Genomic DNA, 12,745 nt, shown 5'->3' with positions numbered 1-12,745 from the left:
AAGTATTTTTTATGATCACATAGAAAAGTATTATGAGAAAAATGATACAGAGAAATTTACCACATGACGTAATGTATAATACATCAATTCTAAATATATCTGATGAACGGAATTAATAAGGATATCACTTCCAGATAGGAACTGAATGGTCAAATGAGAAATCAAAGAAACACACTATCAAAACCCAGGGGAAATTTATTATCAGAGAATATTTTAGAATTATTACTCAAAATCAAATGTATCCCAAGAAATGATATGTATCTTTGAAAAATCATGACGAATGCCATACAAAATTTGACATAATTTGTTTGAGATATAGTATCTAGAAAAAATATATTAGAGAAAATAAATGGTTATAAAATAAAAATCTTAATGATAAAATATGTATAATTAGATAAATTGAAATTACTATTATCTAATGGTATCATTTTTAAAAAATTTATAAATTCATAGGGGAATCGGACCTCACATTATAGCCTACATCTCAAGGAAGAGTGATTCTTCTCATAAATTATAATGTATATTTGATTATCATAATATTTTACCAAAAAAGTATTAAAAATATACCAACAATAATAAGGAGAGGGATTGCTTAGACTTTGAATTTATCAGTGTATTTTGGATCATTGAAGAATAACAAAAAATTTGAGTTGAGAAATGAACTTTTACTCACAAAATTAAAATTTTAAGAATTGAAGTTTTATTGTCAAAACCTACATTTATCTGCATTTAAACCATGTTTTCTGGAATTCTTTACTCCTACTTTTACTCTCTGTTTCCTTTCTATTTTATCTTTGTGCTTTTGACAGGCCATCATCCTATCTTACACAGTGCATCATAACGAGTAAAAATAAGTGGGAGGGAATACGACACTGGACTGAAAAATCCAGAATTATTATCTGATAAGAAACCAAGAGAATTACCTTAAATATTCTTTTTAAGTGGCATTTAACATTGCAGTTTAGCAACCATTCTTGGCTCCTTAGTCCCATTCCATTTGTCATCCTACTTGAAAATCATAAAATCATAAAAACTATCTAAGTCATTCAGGTGTAAACATCTAAAAATAATCACTACAAATTAAGCTTCTTGAATTGAATGATGCTGAGCATCTTCAGCCATAATTATATAGTAAAATTAAGATAATTCATACATAAAAAATAAAGGATAAATTAAAGATATCTTCCAATTAAGCACTAAATAAGTGTTAATTATGAGTACTATAATAAAAATATATTATCATTTCACTAACATAACCCATTTCTAGATCCCTATCAATGGTATGTATGCATTCAGGTCAACATGCAACTATATCCATAGTTATATTTGATTTCCACAACATTGCAATTTTCTTATTATTTTTTATTAAGATAGAATATCATTTTTTTTCAGTATTAACTCATAATAACTAATAGCATTCCTATTTTGATAATAATTTCACATTTTTTGTGTTTATTTTTAATAACTAGATCATAAATGGATGTTTTTAAGCCTTAAAATTTTTTGTACATTTTTAGAAGGAAGTGCATATTTTTCTATACCGTATGGTATTTAACTGAATTTCTGAATTCACTTTCGTATAGAATTTTTTTTTAATAGTCATTAAAAATATTTTTTGATTTACTTAAAAAAGGGGTGTTTTATATTGTAAGAATGAAACTCTAGTTTTTCTGGATCTTATGTTTTTTTCAATTTGGTATCTTAAATTCATAAATAAAATAAATTTATAAGTAATAAGATATAAAACTGTATTTATTTAAATAATTTATTGAATTGTTTAATTTTCCTTGTCTTTATAGAATTTAACGCAATGCTGGCAATCCACCATGTAGATAAAATGAGAGAGGAAATAGGAAGAGAGAGACATTAGATGAATCATATTACTCCAAATTTAGAGTCGTTTTCTCATTCAAAATCTCATTTGGGCATCTTCTTACATTTTGAAGAGTGAAGTATTAAAGGGGCGACACTCAGATCAAGAAACATGAATAGAAAGCACTACTCAACGCAATGAGCACATGACGATGAGGTTAGTATGATCTCCAAGTCACATCTTTGTCCTTTTCCCTAGGTTATTATCACCAATATCGTAGGTTTTCACCATTCCACACATCTATTTCAAACTCTGCCACTCAAAGGGACAGACCTGCCTCATCTCTGTCACCAGAAACAATCTGAGACACTTTCCCTCACTTCTTTAGTCGCTAGCACAAATGAACCACCATCTCTATCGCATCCAACAGTAGTATTTTGTTCATCTGCTCCAATCCATTCATGCCAGAATATCAACCATTGCCAGCCACTTCCAAAATGCCAGATAAGGTATTTAATTTGGTTAATTAGCATCAATAAGTGTTTTATATGTAGATAAATTAGGTTAAAAGTAATAAATATTTTATATGCTTCCTAGATTTCTTTTTAATTAATTTTTATAATTTTATTTTATTAAATTAGGTTTAAATCCTAAAATAAACATACAAATCTTACAAAACAAAATAAAATAATTTAATTCATGTATTTATTACTTTGTCCTTGTAGATTCAACCCTTTCTCTTCATGTGTTTGTAATTAAAATTATAAATATTTTAAAATAAATCAAAAGCCTTAAAATGATATTTCTACCCTAATTTCTGCATCATCATAAAACCCTATGATTATGAAAAAAATTCTATATTTTCTATGATATTAAAGAATTGTGTTCATCAAAATTTTCTATGATATCAAATGAATTTTATCTTTATCTCAGTTATAACTATAATCATTAAAATATCCCTATATACAAAAATTATGCATACCTTGAGCATACAATATATATTTCTGACTTGCTTTCCTGCGAAGGAGTTGAGAATATATGCGTAATGATAGTGATGAGTACGGCCCAATATTTTCTAATTTGGTTTCTATATATTATAAAATTTTCAATTTTACAGAAAATTACATTTCCCTTCTGTGAACTTTTATGTCCCATATTTCACATTTTACTCACATTTTTTATATGAGTATTTTCTTGCTATGAGCTTCTAATTTTACAATCACCCAGGAATAAGAAATTAATACTTGAAAGTTATTTAGACGAAAGGTCATAAATGTAATTTTATATTGTGAATCGAAGAAAGTTCCTGCCATTCACTATCACTATGTATATGAATTCGGTTTTGTATAGATATTAAGTGGTCCCTTGACATGTTTTTTGAAACTTTAGTAAAATGAATATTTTTGACATCCTTAACCGACTTCACACAATCAGGAATATAATGATTTGATCAAATGAATAAACTTGTGTCTGATGCTATTTTACAGTTACTATAATACATCATGAGTTATAATTCTAATAAAAATAATTAAAATAATGATACATTTCACATTGTGAAAATCACTATGATTCACCTTCAAGCCTAGTTCATGTAATTATCGTTGAGTAATCATATTAGATTCGATGGAATGATACAAATGTGATTTTTTATGATCATAATGATGCTTAAATAGGTGGAACGTTCATTATCCCATGGCATAGAGATGAGTACATCTTTCAGCTGAAATGCCAAGTAATATGAAAAAAACATCAATATGCTAAATAATCATCAGATAAAATAAATATATATAAATTAAGTAACTAATAATAAATAATATAATTTGGATGACCTCCCATAAGGAACATAATTTTTATTCTCTGGAATAGTTATCTTACAAATTCATACACAAAATATGTTACATTTTAATATAATATATCAAGCTTCAATCCAGTGATATCTTGATTAAAAATTCTTACAAATTCGTGATAAGCATGGATTCAATATGCATACAATGCCTAATGGATAAAATAATAATGGGATAAAGTGAGTAGGTATACCTCTGGGATCCTCGTTTTTTAGTGTTTTTCTACAATCAAAGATACGAGAAAGACTAATGAGAAAATAAAATTCACTAACTCAATCGCACTTGCTCCCCAATAGAGGTGCCAATTGATGAACCAGAAATCAGGGTTAACCCCGTCGATTAAGGCATCTGATTTATAAAATAATTTATAGTTTTCCTTACAAGCATAGAGTAAGGGTTGAATCCACAAGGACCAAGTATTAAGTAAAATTTAACTTTCATTTTTTTAATTTTGAGGTCTTTTATTTTTATTTGAAGGATTGAATCTAATTTAATGAAATCAAACTATTGAAACTAATTAAAAAGAATTATGGTAAGGTAAAAAATATTAATTATATTTAACGTAATTTATTCAAATTTTATAGGGTCATCTTGAAGATTTATTAAAATTTATAATTAGAAATAACAATTAGTTCTAATTAAAATACCTTAGTCGGTGCTTTGGGAGTCTTAGGTGATGGTTGATTGCGGTGGCATGAGTGGAGTAGATGAACATAATGGAGATGGTGGCAAATATGTGATGGAGATCAGTGGAGTGGGGGTATGTGATATCGATTTATCATAGCTGACGGCAACAAAAATGAGGCAGGAATGCACCGTCGAGTGTTGGAGTTGGATGATGAAAACCTAGGATACTTGTGATGATAAACTTGGAAAAAGAACAAAGTGTGAGTCAAAAAAAGAGGAAGATTACACTGACCTCACCGTCGCATCTTGATCTGAACATCACTCCTTCAATCCTTTGTTCTTGTATATCTTTTAAAGCTAATTTGAGATCATTAATTTTATATTCATCTCATGTAATAAGAAATTTATACATTTATGATTTTTACATGATTTACATCCCCTGTAATGCAATATTATGATTGTAATATGTAGAGCATGTTTTTTCTTCTCTTGAGTGATGGGTGACCATTCAGCCTCAAGACATATCTTCTATGTTTTTTCCGCACGCTTGGCGTGTATCTGTACTTTTTTCCTTAAATTGGCCCCCCTCTATTAAACTTTTGGGCCTTCTTCTCTTTTTTCTAATGGGGACGGCCCATATTCCCCTATAAGAGGGGAGGGGCGTCCATTGTAGGAAGGAGAGCCATGCGAAAAGAATTGAACTGAAAATGTAGTCCATTAGTATTTTCTGGGTTATTTTTAGGTCTTTTTTTATAGTTTTAGAGTTTGAAAGAATTACACAATTGCCACTCCTGGATAGAAAATTAGGGCATCCATCGTGACTTCGTCGGAGCGCCGTCGCCGACATGGCCGATGTCGCCGTCTCTGCCGCCGCCAATGCCGGCGCCGTCTGTGGGTTCATCACGCACCATCGGGCTTGTGCGCAACCGCTGCGCGCTCCACGGCCGCAGCCACAAGGAGCAGTTGTAGCCACCCATGGTGGCCGCCACCATCTGCAGCGACTGCAGCCGCCCGCCGCGGTCGCGGCTGCCAGAGTAGGCCGTAGTCGCTACAGCGATCACAGCGGCCAGAGCGGCCGCAGTCGCCCGCAGCCACCGCAGCAATCGCAGCCGCCCGTAGTGGTCGTAGCCTCCAGAGCGGCCTCATCCGCTCATAGTGGCTGCCTGGAGTAGGCCGCAACCGTTAGAGCAGCCGCAGCTAACGGAGCAGGCCACAGCCGCCATAGGGGCCGTAGCTGCTGGAGCGCCCACAGCCGTCGAAGCCGCCGTAGCCGCCGGAGCGCCAGCTGCAGCTGCAGCCACCCATAGCGGCCGCAATCATCGTCCACGCAGCCGCACACCCGCGTAGCCAAGCAGCCATGCAGCTGTGAGGCTGTGAGGCCGTGCAGCCGTGCAGTCGTGCATCCACGCAGACGTGCAACTGCAACCATGCAGCCACACAGCCGCTCAGCCATGCAACTAGGCAGCCACGCAGCTGCGCAGCCGTCGCCACACAATCGCGCAGTCGTGTAGCAGCTACAGCTGCTGCCGCCAGCCTTATCACCTCGTCGTGTCACCGAGCCATCGCAGTGCCTACCTGCGCTGCTGTCGTCCTCGTCACCGCGCTCGCCTCTAAGACATCGCCGCGCCTATATGCGTCGCCCCTGTCTGAGCCACCGCGCTCGCCTCTAAGCCCGTCACCGCACCTAACTACGCCTCGGTCGTTCTCGTCACTACGCTCACCTTCGAGCCCGTCACCGCGCCCAGCTGCACTTCAGCCATCCTCATCACAGCGCTCGCCACCGAACCCATCACCGCACCTAGTTGCGCCGGCCTCCTCGCTACCCCGCTCGCCTCCGAGCCCATCATTGCGCCAAGCTGTGCCACCGTTGTCCTCGCCACCGCGCTCGGCTCCGAGCCTGCTGTCGTGACTACACGTGCCACACGTGTGCGTAGTGTCTTTTAGAGTAGTTTCGAGGAGAGCAATTTCCGGACAACCCGCCGCTGCCACTTTACTGCTGCAAAGTACATGCCGCCGTTGGATGAAACGCCTCCGCCTCCAATGCCTACTTCCGTCTGCCAGTAGTTAGCTTACAGCCCTAGAAGCGAAGCCAAACATCGTCATCGCCAACGTCCGATAGTACCTAGATGCAGCCGCCCTATGCCACTGTGCCTTTACACTGTCCTATGCCTGCCGCTATAGTCTCCTAGATAAGCTTCAAGGGAGACGATCACCGGATGACATGCCGCCACTAGTTCACCGCCGCAAAGTACATGTCGCTGCAGGATTTACAGCCGCCGCTCTGCGCTGCCGACGCCTATCTTTGTTGCCTATAGCGAGCCGTAGTCGAGGCTCAACCCGTCACTGTAACTGATGCGACTGCCCAGCGATGTCGCTCTGCTGATCCGCCCTCCTCTCCTTGTGGCGTAACACGAGCCGTTCGATCCCGGTGCGTCGTGTTACATCATTGAGTATATTTTTTATATTTTGTAGGTGGGACTTTAAATTTAAATATAAAAGGAAGATAGGAGGATAAAATAATTGGCTTGTATCTGCATCTAGGGAGGCATCGCAGCACTAAAGCCAGCCATAGGCCAGCAAATGTAGAGCGCTCAAGCTGGCTAGGACACAAGTAGTAGTACAGATGTAGGCGAAGGCAACCACCCAAGGCAGTATCAGGGCAACATCCACAAATATCCCATGTAAATTGAATTAATAGTAGGCCTAGTATTAGATGGTGCACAACCCTAGTGTGTGCAGGGAAGATTAGTAAGTAAACTTGATTTTCATCTAGACACAACATTTAGATAGCAGCCACATTTATTAATTTATGCGAAATGAGATATGTGTCTATCAATTTTCTTTCAGTTTTGCATGGGCTGGGCTAACAAGTAAATAGATGGATCATGGTCCAGTGCATCGCGACATTAAGTTAAGATGTCATAAAAGATGACCAGGCTTTGCAGTGACCCGACTTTATGCCAGCATCATAACAGGCTGACTTTCCTATAGCAATATAATTTCAGCCTTGAATCTTCTTAAAGCAGAAGGAATGATCAGATTAAATAAGATACTTACCATTTTTTATGCTGCAGGTTCTGATTGGTCGCGTATGCTGATGAGGATGGGATGCCCACTACAGACGATTCAAGAAGCATTAGGATGAAAGGGCAAGCTTTAGTGGATGGTGCTAACGTGGCATATGGGTGCACCTCTTAATAGAAGACCACAACTTTTATTTAATTTCAGTAGGTGTTAGGCCATCTATTAAGGAGATTACATGGCCTGCGGTAGATTCGTACATCTTGACCCCTATTCATCACCTCTATAGGTTGGACAACAGAGTTAGGTGTCGGAGCCCAAGGACCACCAGCAAGGAGGGAGAGCCAAAGGACCATCAAACACATGGTCTACATACATTAAAGGCCCTCCCCTACCCTTAAAAGAGTCTATTATGACTGCTAGGACCCATCTTCTGATGGATCATCACAATGTCAGTGGGAAACCTGTACTGGGTTCAGCATGCTGATCTGGACTCTATGGCAGCTCTACCATGGTGCAGCTAACTCAGAATAGTGCCAAAAATACATCATGATCTCTTAAATTCATGCCAGCACAAAGGAAGGCGGCAGAGACTCACACTAGAGCTAGGGAGTGGTGACCCGCGCCCCAATTCCCACCTTGCCTAAATCAGGGTGATTCATGGCATCTTCTGCATTTCCATATTAGATTCCTACTTGTTTATCAATCCTAGATTCTTGAATTCAGATTGAATGAACACCATGGTTGGATTTTTATCTGTGTTTCATAGAACAGCCTCTTTGAGGAATTTCATCAAATGCCTACCATGAATTTACTTTTTTTGCTTCTTTTCCCCAAAGTTTACACTAAAATAATACCAAAATTTAATCATTAAATATATAAATATGTATAACCAATCTACATCCATAGCCTTCAAATTAAGTATGCAGTTAACCCTTAAACCCTTCTATTATTTCCCTACTATCTTCTATTATTCACTCTATCAGATTTCTTAAATCCTCCTAAAATTAAATTCGACTTTCTCCTTATCTACGTAGAACTCAAATCCTATTATATATGTAATATTATTTCATTTCCTTAATCCAGATACAATTTATTAATTTCCCTCGCCTATCTATCTTATTATTTTTCATTTTTTACTCCATCCTTCTTCTTATATCTAATTAAAGAGAAAATACCCTAATTCACAATCTCCTTAAATCCTAATATTCCTTTAACTACTATATATATTTATCTATCTAACATATCGTACATATAACCTAACCATAAAAAATATCCATACTAAGAATATTATATTTACTAATATGTTTATTCCACTACCTATGGTATTCTCTTCCCTTTTTATAATACTATATTATTTTCCATCCAACTTACTCATTACCTCTAAAATTTATAGAAAATATTAATCATAATTTCAATATAAGTAATACTTCTGTTATAGATATCTTACATATAAGAAATATCATCCTAGTTTCCTCCACACCCTGATTACTCCTTTCTACTAATTATCTATATTTGTTTTTATCATTTTATCATTTCTTTTATTCTACTATTTTATTAACCTCACTATCAATTTATTCTTCATAATCCTAACCCTAGAATTAGATCTATCTCTAAAGGCTAGTGTCTGTGGAGACACCTCACTCACCACTATACATATTTCAGTGAATTTATATAAGTAAAATTTTATTTGATCTAGGCAAGTAAATTTTACACTTGCATTACAATTAACACAATAATTTGACTCAATCCTATTGCAATAATGGACCCAAATGAGATTTTGAATGAGCAAATCACTCTACTAATCATAACTAGCAACATAACACAACATGTGCCTTTTACCCATCACTGGGGGCCTATTTATAGATCTAAGAGGAATAGATGGATATATGAGGTGAAGACAAAACTACCCTCAATATTCAGGCTCAAAATCCTTTAAAATCTGTAGATGTTATTATTTGAATTAAGATAAATCTGAGCCATCTTAATTTCTCTCTCCTTTGATCCATTTGGGAAATTTAAAATGCCCCACTAAATTCTAGAAAGAGGTGGAAAAAAAAGACACAAAAAATATTTAGATAAATAAAATATATATTTTTGACGTATAAAAAATATTTTATTTATGAATTTATCATCCTAAAATTATATATATAAAAAAGAAAAACCAGAAGAATCAGAAAATAATAAACCCCCAAATATACAAATCTATCAATATATATTCTCTGACTTAATAAAATTATTTTATTCCTGAAATTAATGTGAAAAATATGTTAAAACAACATAAAATCAATAAAATTTAGAAATTCATTATTAAAATGTAACAATTCATTTAATAACAAGAATTTATGATCATTTTAATGAGAATACACACATAAAATACATAATATCAATAGTAAAAATAGTATGTTATTTGTGATTGTCACTCTCTTTACTTTTTTCGTCCTTTTTTTTTATTTTTTTGTCATATTTCTCTTTTTCTTCTCCTCATCCTCATACTTGTCCTTTGTGCTCGTCTTCTTTCTCTCATTCATCTTCTTCTTATTGTCCTTCTTCTCTCTCCTTCCTCTTCTTACTCTTATTCTTCTCCTCCCTCTTTATCTTCTTCTTCTTCTTCTTCTTCTCCTGCTTCTGTTTCTTGGTTTTCTTCTTCAATCTCTTATTTTTCTTCTCCTGCTCCTTGTCCTTCTTCTTCTTTCTCTTATTCTCACTTCTCCTTCCATGTCTTTTTTTTTCTTCTCATTATTCCTCTTATTCTCCTTCTTCCTATTCGTCTTCTTACTCTTGTTGTTATTCTTCTTATTTATCATCTTCCTCTTCCTCTTCGTCTCCTACTTCTCCTTCATATTCTTCTTCACATACTTCTTCTTACTCTTCCTATTTTCTCTTTCTTCATCTGCTTATTATTCATTATGTTCCCCCTCGTAATCTCTTTCCTATTCTTGATTACTGTAATTTATCATTTTTTTTGGCTATCATGTTCTCGGCAAACTATTGTAACTTATTATGTGTCATATTCCCATTATTGTTTTTTGTTAATTACTGTAATTTATTGTGTGCCTTTATTTACTATAATCAGTGTGGCTACTTTAATCTATCATTAGTTAGGTTTTCTGAAAGGTTGTATTAAGTTCTTCTTGTTTTTACAATTTTTAATTGATTATATTGCTATTTTTATATTTTCTTATAGCTGTCAAATATGGAAAAATTATTTATGCACATGACTATTCAGGCAAATCATCATCATCAAACCCAAGATCATTGGTATTTGTATATGTTCACAATTATGAGCACATATGGTTATAAGTCCTGCCCCAAGTCACTTATGGAGAAGAGACCTAAGATTATTAGGATGCACACACCAAAACATCTGATGTGCCCAAATTCATCCACGGTCAAACAGATTGATCATTGTAGACTACTTCACACTTATTGGTGATGGGTACCAAAAATGCCAATTAAGACACAATAAGAACCCACATAAAAATTAAGAAATCAATGAAGTGGCAACATGACATGAACACTAATATATTTTAAACAATTTCCAAGCATTTTCATATTTCATGTCATGACAAGCTGAAGGGCATTATTGATAAGCAGCATCCATCCGTAACCTAGGCTATGGGTAGAAACCACATGGAGGGGTACTTTGTCAATGACATTTGAAGGGCCATACCCCGGAAGAGACAAAGTAAATAAAGGACGATCCAAACGCACAGCCGCATGAAAGAAGTGTTGAAGAAGTTGTGGAAGAATGTCCACCCAGTTGGAATACATGGATTTTAGATATTACCGTTCTTTGGGTGGAAGAAAAATAGGTGTACCAAGAGTGATTACTCCCCTTTTGAGAGCTTGTTGCTGAACATGATGGAGATAATATGTTACCTATCATTTTCCAGCCTCTAGATGAGTTTAGACTACCTCCCACAGTCAAAATAAAAAAATCAACAATCTAAGTTAGACCTAAGATTTTGTAGTCAAGATTTGTCTATGCAGGTCTATGTTGTGACCACTCATAATGCGTCTGGCAAAAAGAGGCTGCTAGCAATATATGTGAAGAAGAGGATCTTATCATCAACCCCGGTGTTTACTGCCAAGCGACATATCCTATGTCCCCCCACATATTAAACCTTGTCTTCTAGGTGACAATTAAAAACTTTCTCATTCCTTCCACCCATGCAATAGTGCTTGAGGAAGGCAATGTGAGGACAGTTGATCTGTTTGGCAACATTGGGAAGAACTTTCATGGAAATATATTATTAACACTTGATGATAATGAAGGATGATGAAATTAATTATGTTTGAGAGATCCAGTTTTGAAGGTGCAGACATTAGAGCATGGCATTCAAAGGTTTGTCCAACAACGGGAGGAGTACGCTAATGTGCATGAAGATGACCCCAATGTTACGGATAACAACATAGTCATATTGGACTGCCTGACACATTAGAACAATACATATGCTATGCTATCTGCTGCTATGGAAAAAAATCGATGTGATTGATGAAGTCTTGAAGGATGGGAGGGAGTTGATGAAAGAGTTCTGATGCATTGCTGAGCAATGTTGTGTCCCTACTGATCATGTTAATCACATAGAGACTCCATCCATAAGCGATCTGATTTTCAACATCAAAGGTCTCTAACATCATATAGATGATGTAGTCAAACATATCAAAGAGGGAACATTTTTCTCTTTCGTGAGACATTTGGATGAAGGAAATTGCTCCACCATGGTCCTTGTATGCATGGTGTTGCAATGAAAGTTGGTGCAATATGCAGTCCTGTTATGGCCCAATGAAGGAGAATCAATAGACCCATTCCGTGAAGGGTCCATGCTTAGTGATATGGTCAAAAATACAATAATCATCTGTAGACAATCTCTCTTGTCACATGACTCATCAGCGCATGTGATGGTTTTTTCTATTGAAGCTGATAACTGTGAAGCAAGAATGTTGGACTCTTGGTAACAGAGCACTATGCAAAAAGTCCCCTGTCCCCGAATTTTGTGAGGTCAGTTATGAGTGAGATCAATGCATATCTGATAGAAGTCCTACCTGATGAAAGGAGTTTTTACGCCACTCTCTTGGTGGGCCAACACAAGAGAAAAATTATTTCCCTTACTTGCCTTATTTACATGAGAATTAATATATGTTTATGCAATGAGTACTCCTGTGAAATGAGTGTTCTCTTTGGGAAATCTGTTGTTGGGTACAAGAGAGCACACTTATTACTACTAAGTATTGAAACACTCATCATAGTGAAGTTTTAGCTCTCTATGGACTATAATCAGTACTAAAATGACTTTAATGTAGTTTCCAATCGTAAGGATGACGAGGATGGAGTTCTTTCAACATGTCAAGTTTTGAATCCCTATCGCGCCTTGCCATGTATTGCATTTTTTTAATATCCATCACATTTTCTTCGGCGTCCTTGACTATGCAGGTG

The sequence above is a fragment of the Wolffia australiana genome, chromosome 3 (assembly GCF_029677425.1).
Source record: "Wolffia australiana isolate 7733 chromosome 3, ASM2967742v1".
Classification (NCBI taxonomy): domain Eukaryota; kingdom Viridiplantae; phylum Streptophyta; class Magnoliopsida; order Alismatales; family Araceae; genus Wolffia; species Wolffia australiana.
The sequence above is the reverse complement of the archived record's forward strand: the minus strand, read 5'-3'. Positions refer to the sequence as shown.